The following is a 25,426-nucleotide window of genomic DNA, read 5'->3' as shown; positions in this document are numbered from 1 at the left end:
GGGTTGGGTTGGGTTTGGTCTCTCTGTCTGTCTGCAGTACTGGGGATCAATCCAGGTCCTTGCACATGTTAGGCAAGTACTCTACCACTGAGCTACATTCCCAGCTGTGGGTCTGACTTTAAATGTGAGCCCAGCCACTTATTATTTACACCTGAAACCCTAGGTCTAGGTGGGTTATTAAACTGCTATGAGCCCAAGTTCACTCATGTACACACTGTAGATAACAGTACACACACATCACAAATTGGTTGTGAGAATCAACAACAGCTATGTTAATATTAAAAATAATTTTAAGGATAAATATTTGCATGCAATGGCTCCTCCCCTTCTTATTCTGGATAAGACCAACTGCATAGTTAACAGTGATAAACATGTGGTTTAACTCACTTTAATGATTTTTTTAAAGTTACCTATTATAATACCCTAGGGAGCTCATTCTGGAACAATCCTGGGTGTGTAGAAGTGAGATTACCCGATCTTTTCAGTTCCCCACTATTATTTCTTTTAAGAGCAGAATCCCTATATGAAAACCTCAAAGTGCAGGAAGGTGATAAGAGCAGTATTTTTATTTAAAAGACATGAAGGCAGGTACCCGAAGCCAAGCCTCTAATTCCTCTGGCAACCCCAAGTTTATGGGCCCCAGCTGTGACTGTTGGACAGGTCATCAGGCTTAAAAGAGCCAGCTGAGGAGCACTTGGGACTCAGACATTTTGTTGCAGAAGTAGGGGCAGAAAGCAGGAAGAAGGGGCAAGACTCTGGAGGGCTCTCCCTCAGACACCGGTACCTGCTCACAGATGGAAAAGGTTTGCCAACACTCACCTTTTCTTTCTTATCTAACTTTCTATGAAAGCTGTTTGAGAAAGGTTCAATTTTTACCTTGCAAATGGGGAACTGAATATTACAGAAACATGGAGTGAACAACTTTGTTTTGAATGAACTGGCGTGCAAAAGGCTTAAAAACAAGCCATAGACTCTGTACTCAGATGCAGTTTTTGCCTTTCCACTTACTAGCAGTGTGGTGTGGTTCAAATTACTTAACCTTACTTTGCCTTGGTCTCCTCATCTGTAAAATGGTGATAATTAATAGTACCTGCCCCATATGGTTGTTGATGGTGTAACATGGGCTAAAGTGCTCAGAATAGTACCTGGCTTGTAGTAAGTATGGTTTCCGTATCGACTGTTGTGTTTTGATCTTTGCTATAGGAGTTTTCCAAAGAAAAGATGCTTTGGTGTATTGGGATTATTCTGGCTTTCCATAACTGCATTTTTCCTGGGCTGTTTGGTAGCGTCGAATGACATTGTAGGGGCTTTTAAAACAGGTAGTTTGGAAACTGAGGGACTGTAGGCAAGGACTGTATGAAAGACTTATGAAAAGATTAAGATGCAATTGCCACTACTAAATCCCTTAAAGTGAGCAGACTACAAATCCCTAAAGAATGCAATGGGACTACATATCTATGAGAATGACCAAAGTCCAGAATGCTGATGATACCAAATGCTGGCAGGGATGTGGAGCAACAGGAACTCTCATTCATTACTGGTGGGAGTGCAAAATGGTATAGCCACTTTGGAAGACTATCTGGCAGTGTCTGATGAAACTAAACCATTCTGGCCATACAATTCAGTCAAGTCCTTAATATTTACCCAAAGAAGTTTTAAATTTAAGTGCATTAAAAAACCTGCATGTGGATATTTATAGCAGTTTTTTTTCAAAATTGCCCAAACTTGGAAACAACCAAGATGTCCTTCAGTAAGTGAATGAATAAAACATGGTGACTCCAGACAGTGGAATATTATTCAGCTTAGAAGAAATGAGATCAAACCATCAAAAGACATGAAGGAAGTAAATGTATATTACTAAGTAAAAGAAACAAATCTAGAAAGACTACATACTGTGTGATCCCAACTATATGGCATACTGGAAAAGGCAACTGTAAGACAGAACAAAGATCAGTGGTTGTCAGGAGTTGGGGAGCAGGGAAAAGAATGGATAGGTAGAGCACAGAGGATTTTCAGGGTAGTGAATACACTTTGTGTGATACTCTAATAATGGGACACTTGTCATATTCCATATACCAAAACAACTGTAATGCAACTATGAACTTTGGGTAATCATGATTTTATCAGTGTAGGTTCAGCAATTATAACAAATGTACTACTCTGGTGGGGGGGTGTGTTGATAATGAGGAACCATATGCATATGTGGCGATGGGGGCCATATGGGAAATCTCTGTACCTTCTTCCCAGTTTTTCTATGAGTCTAAAACTTCTTTTTAAGAAATAGATTCTTAAGAAAAAAAAATAATGTGCTGGGGAATTCTATACTTATGTGGGTTTTGTTGCCTCTTTTTTTTTTTTTTTCTCAGTCTGGAACTTAATTGATCTTAATCTCTTTATAAGCCTTCCAGGAATCCTCTGCATACAGCCCCCTCAGTTTCCAAACCACCTCTATGTCTTGAATGATTAAGCAAGGATTATGATTTGTGTTCTCATGTCTAAATTTGGCCACCAGATAAATTCAATCATGCTACAAAGCTGAGCAACTGAATTAGTGTTCAGCTGTGATAGAAATCCCTTGGAATCAGGCTTCAAGTAGGAAACTGTGTGAAAGGAAGATAAGCTTGAGTAACAGTCTCAGGAATAACACAATTTCCCCCTCTTTCTTTTCCTATATATAGAAAGTTCCCTGTCAATACCCACTTTGATCTACTCTGTACCCGCTTTACTGTACATGGTCTCTGACTCCTTACATAAAACATGCTTTTGAAATCTTATACTTTAATACCGATTTCCTTTAAGTAAGTGTAATGTTCCACTGCTGGGAATAACACAGATTTAATGATTTCCCTCTGATTTTATATATAGCTAGGAACTATAATTTATAGTCATATGAGAAAGAATGAATGTAAACAGGTTGAATTTGGCCTCCAGTATCAAATGGAAGTAAATTTGAATCCTGGCTTCACCATCTGAAGACTTTTTTCATTGGCTAAATTATTTCACTTATGCTCCAATTTATCTGCAAAAAAGACAAAAAAAAAAATAATGGTTAAAAGTACTATTCTTGAATGTATCACTTTAGGGAAGTGAAGAAAATTAGAACAAGGTAAAGAAAATACTGGAGCTATCTAGTAGTGTGGGTTTGTATAGTATGGGCTATATAATTTAAACAACCTGAATTCAAGTCCCAGCTGCCTCCCTTCCTGCTTTGTGGATTTGGGCAATCTGTTCAACCTTCTTATATCTCCTCTTACCCATCTACAACTTAATAATGCCATATGTTGGTAGCTGTGGAAATTAAATGAGAAGATATACATGAGGCACCTGGGTCACAGGATTGGCCCATTGAAAGCATTCATGTTTACATGACTGATAATCAAGGCAGTCACATATCACAAACAACTAAACTCAAGTTTAGGTTTGGAGGTCTAGGAAATGTGCAGGGATTTTGTTTTACTGTTTAAGGATGAAGTTGGCATCCACTAATAATTTCTACTGGTCCTCAGGCCAATTTGACTGTATCTGTGCATTAACCCCTGATTTCACTGCTTACTCTTCATAGGAAATGGTAGAGACTTGGAATTTGCTACCTAGTTAAAGAGACAAGCCTAAGTCATAGAAAATAATTTGAGGACAGCATCAGATTATGTAGTCCATGGGATAAGTGATATGTTGTGGTCTGTAAGAAGAGGAAAAATCAAAAGGTCAATTTCAGCTGATTAGAGCGTCTGGGAAAGACTTATGGAGAGGACGATAAATGGCTAAGAGAGCTCCTAAGGCAAAATGGACGGATTCAAATTCTAGTTCAGGAGGCCCATGAGAGCAAAAGGTGGGAACAAGCATGGCTTTTGTGGAGAGGACCAGGAAATGAGCGATAAGCCTGCCTTCCTCGAGTTAATCGGAGGGTGTCTGCGAACAAATAGAATTGCAGCTAGGCTCCGCTCACATCCTTCCTCGTTTTACAGATGAGGTGATTAAGGCACAAAGGATGACTTTACCAGGCCTTGCTCACAGATGGAGTCAGAGCTGGTGTTGGACCCACCCTGCCAGCTCTGACTCTGACTAGGGAACACACAGCAGCATTCATATGAGGGTCTCTGTACAAAGAAAAGACTGTGCTGATTCCTTTAGTGCTAGCACCATGGTCATGTTTCCAATTTTATAGATTAATTGCTGCTTTTAATTCCTGTCCGTATTTCCTAAAGAGCAAGAAGCAAATGTCAGTTCACTGGCCACTCAAAGGCCTCATCAGTCCCCACTGGGAACACTGGACCCTAAATTGGCCATTTGATTATTAGAGTGCTGGCTGAGAAGCCAGTTCTGATTCCCAGGGCAGCAGCATACTTTCCACAATATCACATCACTTGCACTTATTTACTATGGTTTCAAACACTTCTCTTAAGGATCTTATTGCTGCTAAGCTAAATGACCCAGTTTTGCTTTGCTTTGTTTTTTTCCTACAGAGTGTTTCTTTTTTTTTTTTTTTAATTTTTATTGTTGGTTGTTCAAAACATTACATAGTTCTTGATATGTCATATTTCACACTTTGATTCAAGTGGGTTATGAGCTCCCATTTTTACCCCATATACAGATTGTAGAATCACATCAGTTACACATCCATTGATTTACATATTGCCATACTAGTGTCTGTTGTGTTCTGCTGCCTTTCCTATCCTCTACTATCCCCCCTCCCCTCCCCTCCCCTCCCCTCTTCTCTCTCTACCTCCTCTACTGTCATTCATTTGTCCCCCTTGTATTATTTTTCCCTTTCCCCTCACTTCCTCTTGTATGTACTTTTGTATAACCCTGAGGGTCTCCTTCCATTTCCATGCAATTTCCCTTCTCTCTCCCTTTCCCTCCCACCTCTCATCCCTGTTTAATGTTAATCTTCTTCTCATGCAGAGTGTTTCTTTTTCTCACTTTTCCCAACCACTTCAAGATCAATGAAATGTTATCATCTTCTCCCTAAATGGAGCTTCCAGGATTGCTCCAAAGATCTGCTGATGTGGAGTTTGCATTCTGTCAGGTTGTGTTCCTGAATCATGCAGTTCATTAGATTAGAAAGAGGTTTCTCTCCTGCTCAGTCACCTCTGGATTAAGGGTTGAACTTCTGCTGTGGGTGTCCTTTGGGATCAAAGCTGGAGATTGACATCCTTTGGAGATCCCTGATTGCCCCCATCTTCTTATGCAGTTGTTTCCACCTTTATATTTTTCAGTTTTCCTCTTCTGCCCCTGTCTGCCAGACAGGTTCTCAACAAAAAAAAAAGGAGCAGCAGGGGAGTCGGGTAAATCCTGTATGTTAACACAACCCCTGGTTTATTTTAGATAAACCAGATGGCTGTGCTAAGAGGAGGAGGCAGCCAGAAACTCCACAGACAAAATGCAAAAGCAGATAGTTTATGCTGAGATTGAGTTCACAGGGATTCAGGAAGTTTCTCTAATATATATTTTTGTTATAAGGTTTAACTTCTCCAAGTGGGTGTAAATTACTTCTGAGGTTTTTTTTTTTTTTTCCCTTGCCTTCACCTCTTTCTCTTCTCCTTTCTTCCATTTCCCTTCACATCCCTTAGTGAAAGGCAAATCAGAATTCATAGGGAACAATTATCTGTCTTCTCCTCTTTCACCATTTATCACCAGCCCCACTTTCCTCTAGAATTGAACTACTACTCGCATGTTGCAGATGGCTCTGGAGAGCCCGGAGGAAATGGAAGGTTCCTACAAACAGCTTAGGCTGTCAGAATTAAACTTGGGAGAGGAAGTGCATGTATATTCATCAACCCAGAGACTATTTCATAGGTCGTGTTAAAAATTACTTGTGGGTTCTCTTTCTGAGACTATTTGGTACCATTCAACACATGGTTTGCATGACAATGTCCTCTTTCCTTTGACTTTAGACTGCCTTGATTACCCCCAGCTAAGGTCCTATTTCCTCTGCCTTTATGTACTAAGTTACTATAGAAACTTTCACTCATATATCCCTTCCTCCTTATTCAATTTTTGGTTAACAGGTAATCCATGTTTCTTTGTGAACCGCATTTATTGTTATGCTTGCTTTTAAAAGCTCTGTGTACTTTTGTATGTGTAAGCATACAAAAGTTGCATGAGAAGGACTTGAATGTGGGCACCTGCCCTTTTGCTCTTTTCACTGAGCCTACTCCTATTGATCTTTTTTTCCTTCTTTTTTATTTATTTAAAAAAATGGTGGAATGCATTATAATTCTTATGAAAAAATTGTGCTGTATACATGTAATATCTCTGTATATAAAGTATGTTGACAGCAATTCGTGTCTTCATACACGTACTTTGGATAATGATCCAATTCCACCATCAAATTCCACCATCATTGCTAACCCCCTGCCCACTCCTTTTCCCTCCCATCCCTCTGCCCTATCTAGTCCTATTGATCTTAAAAGCAGTCCAGGGTAGACTGGCAGAATGGGGAGCAGATATAGATAGAATGATTCTTGGTATGATGGGTTTGGAAAACACAGTCAAGAAGACAAGCATCTGGCAGGGAGAGTTATCATGGTGTTTTAAAGTACTGGTGATTGAGAAAGGCAGAAGTAAGAAGAGCACAGGTCAGTAGGAATGGAATTTGGAGGGACAAGAAATAAGTAGTAGAAATAGATGGAAAAAGAAAAGATGAATTACAATGTATAATTACTATTAGCCCATACTCTGTCTTTGAGCAAATTTTTAAAAAGGTCGCAGTCTCTCTGGGTCCTTCATTTTAGGGTGAACAGGTTGGTGAACAGAGTGGGCTGTGTTTAGCTATCCTTAGCCTTCTCAATTGGGTGTCCTGTGCAAGGCAAAGCCTGCATACTGTGTAGGGCAATCCTGGGTGTACTGATCACAAAAGGCTCTAAAGAGCAGTCTGTGACACTTAGTATTATGTTATCTTGAGAATATAACTGGCTAAGATGCAATGAGAGAAAATAGTCTGCCTCTGAAATGGTCATGATAACATTCTTTTTCATAACATATTTGGCTTTACAAAGTTCCTGAGCATCCATGCATCATTTGATCCCCAAGATAGCCCTGTGAGTATGCTGTTATCCCTACTGTGTGGATGAACAGATAGGTTCAAGAAATCAAGTTATTTGTAGGTGGCAAAGTCAGAATTTAAATCTACATCCTCTCACTGTAAATTCTGAGATTTTCTGCTCTACCAGGCTATCCACATGGCACAGAGATAGTGATAATTCACACACAGCCTCATTTATTCTATCACCTTCCTGCATATGCATAATTAAGTTATGAATATGCAATCATTATAACAACTCTTTCATATTGCCCATGATAACTGGTATCATGGAAAGTAAGCTACGGATCAGTACAGACCCATTCTCCTGACACTGAGGTGATTTGGAGAAATGAATCCCTAAGTCTCAATTTCCTCATTGTAAACTGAGGCCAGTAATATCTACTTTGTAACACACCGGGTTCTTAAAAGTCACAATCATATTTCTGAATGTTAAAATGCACAGCTTTTCAAAAGCTGTGTTTCATTTACTGCTTTATCTCCCAAGACTAGAGCTGTACCTGATATAAATAGGTTGTCTAGATTGACATTTTATATTTTTCTATATGTATTTAAAGAATTAATGAATTTGAACAATTGCTGGGTGTGGAGTTAAATGCTTTACAAATATTATTTTATTTATTCCTCATCACAGTGCTGCAGGCTAAGTATGATAACCACCATTTTACAAATGAAGAAATCAGGCAGAGTGAAGTAACTCACCAGAGGTCACACAGCTAGTGAGAGGCAGGGCTTGGATGCAAACACAAGATGATCTGACTCCAAGGTTTATGCTCTTAGCTCCTATAATTGTTGTAAGGATTAAATAAAATGAAGTACAAGGTCTAGCACTGTGTACACACAGAGACACACAACTAATGAGAATTTCTCTTTGCTTCTGCTTTAAATCCAAAAATCATGATAGCTTTTTGAATGTCTTTAGAATAACCAAATGTAAGAAGCTAATGTAAGGACAGAACCCTCAATCAATTCTAATAGGCAAAGAACTGTAGGCCCAATTTCTGAAGACTGATCTGTCAGAATTTCTCTCCTCATCATACTTTTGGTGATAATGGGGTGTCAAGAGATGACTTTTTCTATATGTATTTAAAGAATTAAGCATACACCCCTCATTAATGTGGGCAATGCATGCTCTCACAGGTCTCAGGTAATGGGAGACAATAATGCTGGATTCTTTCAGGGATGTGGAGGAATAGCCAAACATGACTAATACCCCATGCAGTGGTGAACCCAGTTCTCTACCTTTAGAATACATTTATCCCAAGAGGCCACATGACAAAGCAATTAATTTTGTAATTGGTCAGCTATTTAAAATAAATCTGTTGTGAAATAAATCCATATCTCATCATCTTTTGGAAACAGAAAAAATGATACTTAGGAAACATTAAATAGTTGAAATTAATTATAATAATAAAAACAGAACTGCTGGAACTCTCTCTGCCCACCCCCCATATGAAAAGAAGACCACTGTGTACCAGCCACAGGATAGGTACACAGGTCAGAAAGAGGGTCAGCTTGGATCCTGCCAAACTCTGCATTCGGAGACAATCTGGGATAGACGTGAACTTTGGAGTAGAAATAAATATGGATTTAAATTCTAGCTCTGCTACTTCTTAGCTTTGCCATCCTGGGTAAATCATTGGCCACCCTCTGTCATGTGAGGATGATGATTTCTGCTTCAGAGGTACATGGGAGTGCTACAGCAGAGCTCTGGGAAGCTGGGTTCCTTTCCCCTTTGGGGTTGATGGGATGGTGAGGAAGAAGTTAGCCACAGAGTACTGTGTGACAGCAGAGAATGGAGAGTGGGCATTCTGCATTCAGATTGAGGGTGCCGTCCTTACATTGGATTTTATAGGGATGAAAAGGTAAACGGAAGTTGCATATGATTGGCCAATAGAAGGACTATTTTCTAGCTATTAATAAGCTCAATTTTTCAGAAAAGTTTTCTTTTCCACAGCGAGACTAGCAGTAGAGAGAGTTCTCAGACAGCCCCCTCGCCCACATGCAATTCTCCCTAGAACAACTATTTTGAAGTAAAAGATGGAAGTGGATGTGGGTCCAGAGCCAAGGGCTGGGGGCCTGGAATCGGGTCCAGATTCCAGTCAGCTGAGAGTCTTCCCTACGGTGCCTCCACCGCTCACCTGAGCAAATGGAGTGAACATCTGCCAGTGAGCCATTTGTGGAATTAATGAGGCAAAGCCAGTGACTCTAAGTCTCAAATGAGAGAGAGATTCCAAAAGGAGCTGGGAAGGTGTAATTGTTCACCTGTCCACCTCCTCTCTCTTTACTCCCTTTTTTTTTCACCTAAAGAACTGAGGTTTTAAACTTTCATAAAAATTGTTTTTGAAGAATGGATTTTGTTGTTTCTAGAGAAGCAGAAAATAAGCTTAATAAGTGAACAGTTTGTGCAAACTGGACTGGAGTTAAGTTCAAGCTTTAGTTATTCAGTGTTTGCTGAGAGGTCAACTACGTTGGTTATTACTGCACCTAAGAGATGCAGGTGTTTGAAAAGCTGGCAAGAAAGGGAAAAAAAAAACCCGCATTGAAACTGTTGCATGGAGACAGGTGTGAACTGTTTTTTGTATTATTACATGGATTGGCAAGGGCTGAACTGCAGGATAGGGTGCTGTATGTACCTTCAGAACAGCCTTTTACCCCAGGGACTTTCCTCCCACTTAAATAGTTCCCTATCATCTCAACTGTTGTAGAAGAATACATGGCCTCTTCTAGAATATACAGCGTGGCAGTTTTTTAAGAACACATTACAACCCAACAGAGAAGAAGCTGACAAGATTGTGATGCCCTTAGATGTAGTGTGGAGAAATGGGGATAAGAAGACGACAACCAATTACTCACCATATAATTTGTCCAGTGCGTCGTGGGCAGGATTGTTTGGACTGCATAGGAACACTTACTGACTGCCCTCAATTTGATATGTATGTATGCTGTATAGTGACTTAGGAAGAATACTAGTATTGATGCTAGACTAAGGTAAGTTGCAATAGCAAGACGCCACACAAGTGTGAGAAAGGGGTGGAGGGGGCCACCCTGAAGATGGTGACCTTGAGGTCTGTCAGGAGGTAGCACTTTCTGCTTAAAGGTGTCATGATGCTGGCACGTGACAGAAATCCTATGAGAAAAGGATCCAAGTGTGAAATTTCCTGTCTGAAAGAATATTCACTCAATAAAATTCCTTGAATAGAATATAAGCATTAGTTACCAAATACAAAGGACATGACATTCTCTTAGCCCTTGAGAATAGAGATGGATCTCCTAGGAGAACCTATGGGAATGTCCTGTAGCAGGAGGGAAGATTCTAGACTGTGAAGTACTAGCTATGATGTCTCGTGTTATTTAATCATTAGCATCATAAATTCTTATGGACTATACATGTTGATATACCAAAAATAGCTGTGATTTATTGAGTATCTATTCTAGGCCAATCACTGGGGTAAGCATTTTGTGTGAATCACCTTATTTTATTCTTGCTATGATATATGAGGTTGATATTATCACTATTATTTTGCCAAAAATCATACTATAAATACAAATCTCACTGCTGTTTGATGGAGTTGAATTTAGGTCAAAGCCCAGATCCTTCACAATAATGATGGGCTTTTCCTAACACATGAAAGCCAGAAAGATTCTAGGTTGTATATAGATATAAGCATTTAAAAACATTTATTTAATAAGGATTAGAAAATAATAAACTCATGATTTCATAGTTGTTCTTGGAATAAGACTAAATGAAAGTAGTTGATTTAAAATTAATTATAGAGCTGGGATGTAGTTCTTGGCAGAGTGCTTGCCCAGCATATGTAAGGCCTTGGGTTTCATTCCCAGTGCTGCAAACAAAAGTAAAAATAAAGTTAGTAATATATCAGTTGCATGGACATGGGAAAATCCTAAGTATGTAAGTAACTGGAATTGGAAAACTACACTAAGACACACATCCTTACCTGCTTCTTGAGCCTCTGTCACTGGCACCAAGATCCCTGACATTTCATCCCTATACCCACTCAAGGATTTCCTAGATCAAGCTTTTGATTGACTTTCTCTGTGGGCTGCTCTTTTGTGTCCTAACAGTATAGAAAATAAAAAAAAAAAAAAAAACATAACCCTGCTAAAGACATATGACTGCAGATTTATTATTTCAGCCCTAGTTTCATTCTCCTTTTGTCCTCAATTCCACTTTCTGTTCCCCAGTGGCTATCTCAAGTCTTTACTATATTTCTCCATCCAAGTTCATCTGATCATCCCTCATACTATGTGATCTAGCCTTCCTTCTTCACCAAGAAAACATCTTATTAAAATTTGTCTTGCATATAAGTAAATTGAGGCAAAGAAAGTTTAAGTTACTTCAAGTCTCACTGCCAATTGTGGTAGAGAGAGGATTCAAACTTCGTCAGACTGGCTGTAGAGTTTGCCCTATTACCTCCTATACCATACGCCTCTCTCTGCGGTTATCTATTTAGAATGAGTTAATCAATGAGTGAATGTGTTAAAGAAGGTTTGCTTGCTCTTTAGTATGGTAGCCAGATCCTTAGCAGGTAGCTTCAGAAGTTGAGCTTGTCCTTAAATGTGACCTGGCTCCACGTGCCTTTGTTTGAACTTGGCTTGACTTCCTTGGCCCAGCAGTAACTCCCAGGGAAATCCCACTGTGACTTAGTCTTCCCTCTGTCCCAGCATACGTGTGGCCAGAACAGCTGCCCCTGCCTCCCCATACCCTGCCTCAGCTCTCTCTTTCCCTGTATCCCCAGTTCACTTAAGAATGTTCTCCCCTAGATGAGAATCCAGGAATAGTTCTAGAATCTTCCCTGGGTTCTCCTAAAACTTTATCTTTTTAATCTGTCTCTTTTTGTGTGTTTTCCATTATTGCTTCTTTAGTTCTTTCATTTGGCGTCTTTTTTAAAATTTTATATTTTTTACTCCCAATGAAGAATTCAGTTGAGGAACTGGACAGAAAGAACTCCTGTCTTGAAGAAGGTCACATTGCCTACAGCAGTGGATTTCAAACCTTGGTCTGTCTAGATCATCCAGAGGGTTTACCAGGCAAGATGGCTGTCACCTTCCTCACCATCCCCTCCAGTTCTTATGGAGTAGGTCTGGATGTTGTTATGGGATGAAATAGGTCCCCCCTCAAATTCATGTTAAAGCTTTAACACCTAGTCCTCAGAATATTCCTGTAGTCAGCGGTATTACATTGAAAGAAATAATTAGGATAAACTGGGTCACTAGGGTAGGACTTAATCCAGTGATTTCTGTATTATAAAAGGATAAGATTAGGACACACGGATGTACAGATGAGAATACCATGGAAGAAAACATCTGCAAGCCAGGGAGAAACCTCAGAAGAAGTCAAGCCTGCTGACACCTTGATTTGGGACTTCTAGCCTCCAGACCTATGAGAAAATAAATTTCTGCTATTGATGCCACCCAGGCTGTTTTGTTATGGTGGCCCTAGTAAATTAATAGGTAGAGTATGGGAATTTGAATTCAAACATGTCCTCAGTCGATGCTCATGGACAGAGATACACTTTGAGAAGTGCTGGCCTGAGGAACAATTTGCTAACTCCTCCATAAATTGATCTAGCCTATTTCCAGTTTTATTTCTCCATTCTTCTAGATAGAGCCTTCTAGACAACCAGATCCTTTTTAGCAATTTTGATATGCCAGATACCTTCATCTGCCACCTCTGCTTACACTATTTCTCTTTCCTGAATGCTCTTTCCTCTCCATGGTGAGAAAGGCCTTGCTTGTCATGTGGTGTTGGTTTTTCTGTGCCTGGTGTATTTCACTTAGCATAATGTCCTCCAGTTTCATCCATGTTGCTCTAGTAGTGGAGACAGAGAGTAAACTGGTGGTCACTAGAGGATGGGTATTCAGGAGCTGTTGGTCAGAGGGCACAAAATCTCAGTTGAGAGGAAGAATGAATTCAAGGGATCAGTAGTACAACATGGTGACCGTAGCTAATAACAATGTATGGTAATAACAATGTATTACCAAAAGTAGATTTTAGGTTTTCTCACCACAAAAATACGAGAGGTAACACATATGCTAATTAGCTGACTTAGCCATTCCATAATGTATGCATTTTTCAAAACATGTTATGTACAGGAAATAAATATATACAACTTTTTAAACATTTATTTAGAAAATAGATAAAAAGAAAAGCAGAAAGAAAATATTTGCCTAAATGTAACTTTCTCAGAGAATCTATTCATCATCCCACAATTATGGTAATATTAATTATATTAATATAATGGGCTTCCATAGCACATGTTTTATATATTTTGGTAGCTCTCATAATTTGTTAGCACAACATAATTCTTTCCATGTCTTTCCTTGAGGAATTATTATAGTTATTCAGCTCTGTACTCCTAGTGATGGGCAAAGGAGCTGCATACAACAGGTGCTCAATAAATATTGAATGGATAAATGACTGGCCAGGTAGGTTTAGGATATTATTGTAGTTACAGAAAGGCCCTCAGAACAGTCTTGAGTGAAGAAATGGTAACAATGCCTGATAAGAAAGCAATATTAAACTTTCTTGGAGAGGGTTCTATGGGGTAGAATGTACATCTCCCCTAGAAGACCAACCAGCCCAGTATAAGAGATCTGTTAACTGTGCAGAAAGAAAGGGAGAATTCTTCAAAATTGGCTGTTCCTTATTCTCTCCTTTGAAATTGCCTGGGGAATTTAGAAACTGGTAGAGCAAGGTCACTGAAATTTCAGCTGAACAAACTGGCCGAGCAAATCGGCTCTAAGCATGAGGTTCAGAAGGAATGAGTTCCCTTTTCTCAGACAGGAGCCTAAAGGGCAGTTAGCAAAATGCTCTAAGACCCCTCTCTGCCCGCACCCAGCACAGAGCCTACTGCCTGTGCTCAGAATGGCAGAAGGTTATCCCACTGTCAGAGGGCAAGGTTCTGCCTCCAAGAAACTTCAAAGTGCCCTCAGAAATGCATGGAATTAGCTGTGAAAGGAGACAGAGAGACTCTGTCTCTTATATTTTGCAGTTTCAAGCCTTGTCCTTATTACACTTCAGCATTAAGAATTTTGAAAGGGACTTCTGTTTCTGATTTATGTTGCTTTAAAAAAAAAAAAGATGATGTTACGATCATGTTACTGGATAAAACCGTCACTTTGGCAGCTCTAACACAGTGTGGTCACAGCCCAGTCACTTGTTAACTGTAGAAATAGAGAGGAGCTGCCTCTGTGGGCTGGGAGAGACTCCTCTTCTCACTCCTACAAAAGAGGTGCTGTGCATGGAAGTGCCTACAGGCTGGTCATGGCCTCCTGGGAACTTCACTCACAAGTCGCTCCCTGTGGCTCCGAGCAGAAGCCAACTCCATGCCTCGGGGTCTAGTGTATTTCCAGAGTCGTGGGTAATTTATAAGGAGTGTCTTGCCGTGTGCACAGTAAGGGCTTTCTGTGAAATTCCATTTTCTGTCATGGGGTGGGCTTTAGGAAGTAGGCAGTTGGAGTCCACACAGGCCAATGTTCCTTCTTAATGCCTGGGACGATACCAAGGAGGAAAGCTTTGCCCTAAGTGGTTTTCTGGCTCCTCCTGAGTCTTTTTAGTCATAGCTTCATAGAAGGGAGGAGCAGAATAGCAAAAAAAAAAAAAAAAGGACAAGAGGGACAGATACTTGGCAGCTAAGAATGGAGAGCAAAATTAAGGAGGAGAGAGATTCAGGAAGCAGGATAAAGGGAAAGGACTTCCAGAGAAGGGGAGAGGACACACATGGAGGTGAGAGGAGATGTAGCTTCAGGAATCAGGGGTGAGGGTCTGGAGGGAAGCCAGCAGCTAGAGAGAGCAGCAGGCACACTGCCGTGTGGGGGAGGGAGTCCGGTGCCCTTTACCACTGGGTTGTGCATCTCAGGCTTTTATTTTGTGAAATCCCCACAAGGATGCTGTGAGAGATTGATATTGAAGGCAAGGTCAGTGTAATTCAGTCATTTGCCTAATATCACCCAGTAGTGGCTAAAATGCAATATAAGCCCAAGTGGGTTTTGATCTCAAAGGCCATTCTCAGGGCCATATCTAAGGTGTTGTCTTTTTCCTGGCTCAAGGTGTCCTGAACACCATGGTTATAACTAAAGTCAAGTTTGCACACCCACTCACCTGAGAGCAGCCATGAGGAGAAGACCTTACGTGTGCAGAGTTCGGCTGGCACTGGTCTCTCTGCTCTGAGTGGAGTCTGGGTGCCAAATTCCCTCACCTTGGGTCTCGCCTACTTCCTCCTCAGGAGCCTGCCTTGCTGGGACCCACAGACAGTTAATGCCCCTGTGCTCTGATCCCCTTTGTGTCTCTCTTCTATTGCATTTTCTGGGGCCCCTGTTCTGGTTTGAGGAATCTCAGACTCTCCTGGTTATCCGACTGTAAGCTTATCCTGCATTCACTTGGCTTAGCAATGAGGTATTTGCAGACAAAACTCCTGCCAAAAGCCCTGAAAGACTGAGGAAATACATTGCTACTAGCAACTCACAGTCACCAGACTTGAGATTTAGATCACCACTTCCCTACCTGCCCAAACACACATTCTCTCATTTCCTCATTTTAAGACGGTGGCCCTGACTTCTTGTGTTCACTTTCATATATGCTCCTACCATTGTAATACTATCAGCTATGAAGCCCTCAGCAGAGCTGAATAGAATCTAGTGCCATGCTCTGACTCTGTGATCTAAGTAAACCTCTTTTCTTAGTAAAGCACCTGGCCTTAGGTATTTTTGTTATAACAGCATATAGACTAATACACCTACCTGACATTCTCTATTCCAGGACATATCCAGAACTTTCCCCATTTCTTTTTTCACAGAATTTCTCCTGGTTGGAATTCATTCTCTCATTCCAAATGTCCAAATCAACCTGTAACTCAAATGCCAGTTACCATAAACCTTTCATTAGAGGTCCTCCCCTTCCTGCTGTCTGAAGTGATATCTCCCACCACTAAACTCTCATCACAATTTATTGAAAATTTTATGAAGATCTTTATATTTTAAAATTTGCATTGGAAATATTTTGGTAATAAGTACTGGTGTTATGTATTTTTGCAGGAATTTGCTTCACAGAATTATGACCAATTGTCATATTCTTCCTGTGTTTCCCACATATTTCAGAGGTAGAAGGCATTCTTTCAGAGTTATGGTAAATAGTAGCAATTACCAGAAAATGCTATAGTTCTTATATCCTAAATTAAATGAATAAAGTATAGATACTGGAACATAATAAGGACTCAAATATTTGTTGAATGAAGGAATGAGTGGATACATAACATGAAGATTTCTTAAGAACTCTGCCTTTAAAAACCACTTACTTTGTAATCATTACCCTTTAATGTACTCCCTAAGATTATCCATGAGATTCTAGTATTCTACAAAGCCACACAGTCCTTCCGGTGATCTGATAGTCCACCTGGGATCCTTGGTGGCCTCACCTTTGCCCAGTGAGTCCCATACATGCTGTGCTCTAGAGGCAATCAAGAATGAGAATAATTTAGCTAGTTATGAAATTATAGGGGCACATTTTCTACTCTTTAGGAATTTTCCCATTTTGCTTCACTGTATTCCATATTTACTGTAGCTAGAAAGAAGTCAGTAGTCAATATAATGATTTTTTCTCTTTGCTTTTTAGAGGTGGATAGCTTTTCTTTTAATCTTTGGAGTTCAGCCACATCATCTGTACTTTATCAGGCTTTTTGGGGGAAAGGTATGCCTTTTTAAATCTCTGGTTTCAAACCTTTATTCTAGTATCATTTTCTTTTTTTATATTTTTGAATATTTTTATCACATCATTGTTTCTGTTCTCTTTCTCAGCAACAGCAATTATAGGTATGTCAGATTTCCTTTGTCTTGCGTTCCTATCTCCTTTATAGTCATGCTAACATCTTTTCTGTTGTTTTGTGTCATTTTTTTCAAGCCTCTTCACCATGACTCTGTTTTTAGTTGTGTTTATTTTATGTTTGTGCTTTTAGTGGGGCTTTCATTCATCATGTTATTATTTTTCTTTTCCAGGTCCTTTTTTGAACATAGCTAACTCACTCCTTTTTTTTTTATTATCTTCTATAATCTTATAATACTCAGCCATTTGAAATCCTCTATATCTTCTTAGAGCTCTTTCTACAGCGATTGGTAATATTTTTGTGTCCACTGGAATTTATTTGGGGAACTGTTCCTTTCATATTGTGTTACTTGATCTTCATCCATTTTCTTTTTTGTTGTTGTGGGGATTTAGCTTTTGTTTGGTTTAATTTTTCATGCTTTATTTTTGTAGCTTTCATGCCTGGGTCAGTTGATGCCTTTTTGATTATTAATTATTTTTGACTTGGGACACTCATTTTAGAAGAATAAAACAGTGTAGAGTGAAAGAAAATCACTAAGTTGGCTCATTCTGTAGGTTGAGCTGAGCCTTCTGGTGTCAAATGCCTTCTCATAAAACCATGTATCTTTTGTGTGTTTGGTTTGTTTGCTTGTTATTTATTTATTTATTTATTTAACCCTTAAGCACCTGACTTTAGTTTTTGTCGTTCTAGAATCTGGTATGGTTTCAGCACAGACCTAAGCATCATGATCTGGGGTCTGCTGCCTCTTGTCCATCCATCACCCTGTTTTCCTCTAACAATCTCTATGAAAAGGCAGTTGTGCTGTGGACCATGGCAAGAGCCATTCAGTTCCTGTTTCTCTTCAGATCCGCCTTCCTGCTGATCTGTCAGGATATGACCTGATTCTTTTATGATGCTTGTGTCCCCAGACCTTATTGCCTCAAGCAAAATGCCATTTCAGCAGGCCTTACAGGGAGGGCAGTGGCTCTTGCTCTGGGTGCAGTCTGCTTCCCCCGCGAGTGCTGATGAACGTGTGCTGGCTCTCAATAGCCTCCACATTTCACGGTATTGCTCTGTTGTGCTGGGGAGTTGGGCAGCATTGCCGTTTCCAATTAAATGGATTTCCTCCCTTCATAGTCATTTCAAAGTGTGATATTTGAGAGGACCGAGTTAAATGAAAACACTTTTCATCTTCTGTGAAGGTCCTGATGATATGTTTTTTAAGGTCAAATCGGATGAAAAATCCTTGTGTGGTTAATAGAAGTAAAGTCTATGAACCAAATCACACCAAAGTAGTGGATATTTGATACCATTATGATTCAGCTGTGTAACTCTTCGAAACCCTTTTCAGGATAAGAAACAACTTTAAAAATGTAGGACAATATTTAAATAAAGATGGTAACATTTACTGTAGAACAGAATTTGTATAAATCTGGGTCATCTTAAGAGACTTACTTGCTGGCTTACTCAAAGGCCTTTTTATTGATTTGGCTTCAATATTTGTACTTATGTTCAAAGGAAAATGTTAGTTTAGAAGAATAGAACAGTGTAGAGTGAAAGAAAATCACTAAGGGGAAGGTATCCGCTGTTGCAGAAATGGAGAAACGGGACTTGTTGCTTTAAAATAGTCTAAATTAAGATGGAAGAGCAGAGCAACATCCTATCAAGTGATGAGCTAATTTGCCAGGTTTTCTGGTATTCTAGATAAATGCTTGCACATGTACCCATCCTTGGTATAGTTGTTACTGCCACCTCCCCTCTTTTTGGTTTTCAGAAGATCGATGGTTATGTAGCACTGATATAGCTATTTCCCTCTTGCTGAACTCACAAAGGAGTGCTAATTTGTTGACGTAGACTTGATATTGAGATCAAACATGGCCCCAGAATCTTTCTCAATTAAAAATTTAAAGCAGCTTTTGTAAATCCATTCAAGTTGGCATGACAAAACACCCTATTTGCCACTGTGACTACTCTGAGTCTAATTCACCATCAGGCTTCTTGATTTATTCATATTCCAAAAATAATGGTGAACAGGCAGAAATATGCAAAATTATGCAAAGAAAAATGAGAGTTTATGTCCAAAAGCACTTGATTTGCTTTTTTCCTGTGTCACTTGAATAGGGCAACTATTTAAATATTCAACATTTGAACAATTGAGCAACATTTATTGATGCCTTCCATGGACCAGGACTATCAAACTAGAGTATAAGGATTAATAAGCTATAAGGAGTTAATGATTTAGGGAGTATGTTTATTGAGGACTTCCTCTCTCAAACATGGCACTAGGGTTACAGCAGTGAACAAAACAGATATTGACCTTGTTCTCATGGAACCTGCATCTAGCACAGAAGATGGTTATTCAGAACACATAATTGTTGACTAACAAGCACACAGACTGTGCACTGTTCACTGGTACCAGCATTTGACATGAGGTCTTGAGTTGGTTGTGGATGGAGGGGTTTGCCATCTAGTATTAGAAATAGCCACAGAAGCCAACAAATAGAATTTGATATGATGCATGTCATAGAAGTGTCATAGCCAAGGAACAGCAGTAAAATCAAAGACATAATGATTAATTCTGTCTTGCAGGATCAGGGAAGCACAGAAAGGGAAGACCCAGGGGAGATTTTAATGAATGAATAAGATGTCGATGGGCAGATAAGGAGAGGGAAAGTCTTTCCAGATAGATGAAATAGCTGGAGTTCAAAAGCTAAGGAGAGCCATCGCCTAAGTATTTTCAACTGTAAGTGATTCTGAATAGCAAGCAATCAGCAGAGTTAAGAAAGGTCCCTGCATGACATGTAAAGAGGCTTGAACTTTACTTTGTATGTGCTGGTGAGCCTGACATTGAAGTAGTCCCACTTATTTGAGAAAGATCCTTTGACAACAGGCTTGAGGATGGATTTGGTGGTTGGCTTAAAGCCTGGAGATAAGAAACCCAAATAGGAGGTTATCATACCATATGAGGGAGATAATGAGGGATTATAATGAGCTATTATAATGACAGATTTGAAATGTCAGATTTTAAATATCTAATGTGATTTACACTTCTTGTTCCATACTTTCTTTGATTTTTTTTCTGTGATAATGGAGATGGAAAGCAGAGAGTGCATATTTGAGAAATATTTCTGAGGTAAAATTCATTTGTTAGTTGGTCACGATTCTTGAGAGTGAGAATGGGCCACTGGATATTTGGAGCTTTCAATAAGGTAAAGATTACAGGAGATTTGCACCAAGTTCATTCTTGGACATATGGATTTTTTAGTGCCTAAAAACATTCAGTAAATATGTTCAGAGGGGTGGTTGGGTCCATGTGTCTAAATTCAGAATAATAATGCTGAACATATGGATTTGATTGGTATCAGCACATTGTTAGTATGTTTTAGCACATGACTAACAGGAAAATTCCCCAGGAAAAAAAGATGTCTGCAAAGAAAACCCTGGGGAACATCAATATTTAAATAGTTTGCAGAATAATAGAATCCGGCAAAACAGGCTGCAAAGGAATCATCAGAAATATCAGGGGGAAATCAAGAGTGATTTTGCAAAAGTCAAGGTAAATGAAACTTGAAGATGATTTCAGCAGCATCACACATTACAGAGAAATCAAGTAAATTAAGGTCAGAAAGTGTTAGTTGGATTCAGCATTTAGAAGGTCATTGTTGACATTTGGTGAAAAGGGTTTCAATGGAGAGATGGGTACAGAAGCCAGATTGCAATTAGTAGAGATGGGGGAAATGACAACATATGTAGCACTCTTTAGATTGAATGGGAAAGAAGGGGGAGGGGAAGTTAGAAAGACTGCTGGAAGAGGAAGAGCTTCTTTATTGAGCAAGAGAAGAGACTGGAAAAGAGAGAGAAGGGAGATGATAGGACCAGAATTTAAGTAAAGAAGCTGGTCTTTGTCTTGGCACATTTCAATACAGATCCAAACTATGAGAAAATAAAGCTAGTATAACTGGTTTCTTTGGAAAGAATAGGAAATATTAGTCATGGAGTAGAAAAGTGAGACAGTGAAGGAAGACCACCAACAAAGGATCAAGCCAGCTGCCACTGTGAGTGACTGGAGCTTAACCCCACGGGGAACGTCTGGACCAGTATAAGATGCATGGCTCAGAGTTTTCTCACCCAAGGGCCCAGGGAGCTGGAGCATCACCCCCAGTTACCATGAGACTTTGGATGAAGGCTGCTTTTACAAGTTTTAGTTTCCTGGCACTTTCAACCTCCATTGCAGGTAGCTGAGCAAACACTCTCTGCTTCAGGTAAAATGGTCCCAGGTAAAGAGAAAGATGTTGCAGATTCTGTACCTGTGGGAGTTGGGCAGGTCAATTGAAGTAGTAAGGTTCAAGGACACATGCTGTGCACCAACAGCTTCTCCTATGGTTTGGAAGATTGACTTTTCAACTGTATGAATGAATGAAGGCATGGGGTTGAATAGACTCTTCATTACCTCTTCTGTAATAAGCTTATGTGTGCTAAATTTGTTTTATCTCTTTGTCATATGTTCTCAATGTTAAATCAACATGTGTCTAAATAGAAATCTACAGGATTAAAAACTCTCTCCCATCTTACATATATACTTGATAATATAATTTCAATGATGCTTGATCCCATATTTTTTTCTACCTGAGATTGAATTTGGGGGCACTCAACCATTGATCCACATCCTCAGCCTTATTTTGTATTTCATTTAGAGACAGGGTCTCACTGAGTCGCTTATTACTACTGCCTTGCTGTTGCTGAGGCTGGCTTTGAACTCGAGATCCTCCTGTCTCAACCTTCTGAGCTGCTGGGATCACAGGTGTGTACCACCCCGCCTGGCAAGTTTACCCTGTTTTGAGTTGTCTTGATTTAAGAGACTTGAGTGGTAGTTTAGACGGTGGCAACATAGTTTCTTTTGAAACTTTTTCTTTGTAGTTTGATTCAAAATGATTTTTCCCTCCCTAATAATATGAATTCCATTACCTCCTCTTTAATGTGTGAAACTTGCTACTAAATATCAGGAGAAACAAAATATTTCAACATGTTTTCCTCTGAGGAGTGGGACATGGTGCCACTGCTGAGCAGAGGTGGAGTCCAAGACTGTGTTGGGGATTATAAGCCTTATTTTATTTGACCTTTTAACCTCAGTGCCTATCTTACTTTATATATTTTGAAAGGTCCTACGAAGAAATTGTGGCTTGTAGAGAAAAAGAGAAAGGCTAAAAGAGAACAAGTGGGAAGAGATGGCGAGTCAGCTGTTATGCAAAAGAAGAGTGTGTAGAAAGACAAGAATGAGAAAGGGGTCACTTATGTCATGTGAAATATGCCTACGAGGAAGAAGGGCACCAATAGGAACTGAGAGGGTTGAAATGAGCAACCATTGTGTTCCAAGCTGTGCACCGATAATTAAACTTTTGCATCTCGTTTTCCAGGGACTAAGAATCAGAGCTGGACCCTTAAGACTATAATTTAAGATTTTTTCATAGAGGAATTATTTTGCTTATTGAGACATGGTAGTGCTGGAAAAAAATGGACTAAGAAATGATTTTGATAGTAGTGATTGCATTAGTTTAAGGACTAAGAACCCAAATGGAGGGTAAGTGAAAGAACTTGGTACATATTTGAGTTTCTAAAGCTGGGGAGAGTAGTCTGTTAGATCCAGGAAGAACAAAAGGAAAGTGGCTTTAATCCCCTGTGAGTAGTTGCAAGCTAGCTGCCTTCTAATTAGAGAAGTATTTATCTCTGAGGACCTGGTTTGAGGACTATTTTTGCTTAGTTACTACATAATGCTGATCTGGTTAGTTGGCTGTTCTATTTCTCAGTTTCTTTCACAGTAAAACAGGATGGTAATCTCCACTGCTAAGGATTGTGTGGGGACCTCAGGAAGATACCTGCATATCCTCCTGCTTGGATGATGATGCAAAGTGTTCATAGTGCTTTATGCTATATTTACTTTGGGGGCATTTGGTACTTTATCACTCTGCAATCAAAATGAAAGCTTTTAGGCAGGAAATACATTTTATCATGTGATTCAAATCTTTAAACTTTTGTTCAAAAGTAAACATCATTAATTTCATGGTGTATGCATTAAAAAATGAGGATTTTATATGTGACCTCTAAAGCTATTAGAATGGTTACTTGTTTAACATGGACCAAAGACCAGCAAAATACTCAGCTTTAATGGGAGAGCAGAAAATTTGGACAAATTCCTGGATAAAGGATGATCTAATTATCCATCAAGATTCCACAAATATTTATACAAAAATCATAGGACTGGAAAGAATTGCAAGTTAAATGCAAATGTAAGTTCAAAAGAAAAAAGTTCCTAACTTCCTCAGTCACTCTAGCCTATTCTATCCACTCAAAATGTCATTGAAATATTAAAAAAAAAAATGTAACTACTTAGTGTGACAAGTTGTCTGTAGCAGGACCGTTGACTGGATATAAAGCATTATACTCCTTCAGCTATTAAAGCTGTCCTTGAAAAGGAATCTCTCTCAATTTCCTTCAAGATCACTTGTGCTTCAATGAATAGCATTAAACCTCTTTGCCTTTGGTAATGTCACTTCATCAGCATGGTTTTCGCCCTTGACCTGCAAGAGATACAAGAAGAAGTTTCCTAAATGAATTGCACTATCAGCTGAATACAAGTATGATTTTCTGATCATCAGAGTTGCCTGCAAGTAGAGCAATCTGGAAGCATGTTTTTGTTCACTGTGGGTGTTCAAATATAGGGTCAGTACATGGTAGTTAACATGTTGCCTCAGTTATTCCAAGAAGTTCTGGCTCTAGCAAACCAAAGAGAAGGAGTTTGAGCATGCATTAGACTGAAAGAAGTATTAGGCTACTGGATACTTCTGTTAAGACTCTCGTTATCCTTTAAAAACCACATTAATAAATTGGATTTGTATCCATCTGGTTGTCTGACCTTGGACAAGCTATGCAACTACTTAAAGCCTCAGTTTCCTTATTCATAAAATGAGTTGATTGACAATAGTGCATGCCTGCCATGTAAGATTATCATGGGCATTCATTACGTCAATCCTCTTGAACATAGCTCTGCCTAACTCACAGGAAGCATTCAAAATATAAGCTATAGTAAGGAGAGCAGAGTCTTATCAGGGGATATTACCAGACCTTGAAACTATTTGTCTGGAAATTATTATTTTTTAAAACTGTGGGGCTGGGTTTGAGGCTCAGTGGTAAAGCACTTGCCAAGCATGTGTGAGGCACTGGGTTAGATCCACAGCACCATGTAAAAATAGACACAATCATACCTTTATTTTATTTATCTATTTTTTAAAAATTGTTTTGAAAACTATATCCAAGCACTTTTCTAAAATTGTTAGCATAGGTTGAACACTTGACTTAAATGGCTTATGGGATATCTTTTTACCCTGAGGCTCCATTATTTTAGGTATTTAATTCATAGTAATGATTTAGGGTAAATATTTTAGTACTTTCTTCTTCCCACATATCAATAGCCTGACTATCCTAGACAAGTGTTGTTTAGGAAAAGGAATTAGTATGGTAGAGCGCCCTCTGCCTTGGGAGCCTCATGGACCTAGTGTATATTTTAGCTTCAATCCTTATTAGGCTTGTAATATCCTGAGGTGTTACTTAACCTCTCTGTATCCACACTGTAAAATGAGGATAAAATAAAATCTTCCTTAAAGAAGTGCAGTGAAGAAGTCATGAGCAATTCTGTTATGTCATATGGTGCTAGACAGCCACCAATCTTTCTGAAGGGTGAAATTTTCCCCTTTCAAGCAGGTGTGTTTGCATGATTAAACATGGCCTGACAGTGGTTTTTTCCCAACACCAAACAGCAGGAACATCTTCTTTCTTGCCTTTGTCCTGACATCAAATTGATGTAAGATTTTGGATGGCACCCATGCTGCGTCGGTACAATGGCCCTAAGTAAATGCTTTGGTTAAAGGCAATTTTGGTTTATCTGCCAAGCAGTCACAAAAGCACGTGTCTTCCCAAGGGCAAAGCAAATGATTTTGTGACTGGTTTTATTTACTTAGAGAAGGACTTGTGAATTTTGTGCCAACAGCACATGCACACATTTCTGCCACCACTTTGTCCCCCTTTTTGGAGCTATTCAGGCATCCTAGAATGATGCGCTAAACTAGAGGGAATAGGACTCATTAATTCGTTATTAAGCTTGGGCATTCTAACTTCCACCTCACCATGGCTTTTGATTTTTTTGTTTTCTGGGGCTTCTAAAATCTTCAGAGCTTGACCTACTACTTTGCTGGCATTGACCCATCACTGAGCTCCACACGCTGGGTTTTTATTTTCCTGGCTGCCTGGATGGGTTTGCTCTGTGTTGGGGAGAATGTGGTTAATTAAGGGCTTCAGGCAGAACCCACAAGTGCTTTTTAAGTTTTTCCTGCTGATTGGTTCATTGCTCCCAGTATCTCATTATCCAGATTTTTCCTCCAATCTCAAGAATGAATTTTCTCCTCATAAAACCCTGCTGGATGATATGTAGACTGCATACTGCTACCTGCTTGATTGCCTTGTGGTTTCTCTGTGAGAAAATTGTGAAATTAAGTTGTGTTCAAATCTGAAG

General features: G+C 39.4%; 1 long non-coding RNA gene across 2 annotated transcripts; it reads right to left on the bottom strand.

Moving 5' to 3' along the window:
- Positions 1-8,307: 8,307 nt before the first annotated feature.
- LOC125610681 lies at positions 8,308-24,093 on the bottom strand. Of its 2 annotated transcripts, none has more exons than XR_007340680.1 (3): positions 15,806-24,093; positions 12,746-12,931; positions 8,308-10,887 (listed from the first exon to the last, which is right to left on the bottom strand). It is a non-coding gene; the product is annotated as an uncharacterized LOC125610681 (long non-coding RNA). The 2 variants fall into 2 exon arrangements; XR_007340679.1 differs by having other exon boundaries at positions 12,746-12,875.
- Between the last annotated feature and the right edge of the window lie 1,333 nt (positions 24,094-25,426).

The sequence above is a fragment of the Marmota marmota genome, unplaced genomic scaffold (genome assembly GCF_001458135.2).
Source record: "Marmota marmota marmota unplaced genomic scaffold, marMar, whole genome shotgun sequence".
Lineage (NCBI taxonomy): Eukaryota > Metazoa > Chordata > Mammalia > Rodentia > Sciuridae > Marmota > Marmota marmota.
This window is presented reverse-complemented; position numbering and strand designations above follow the sequence as displayed.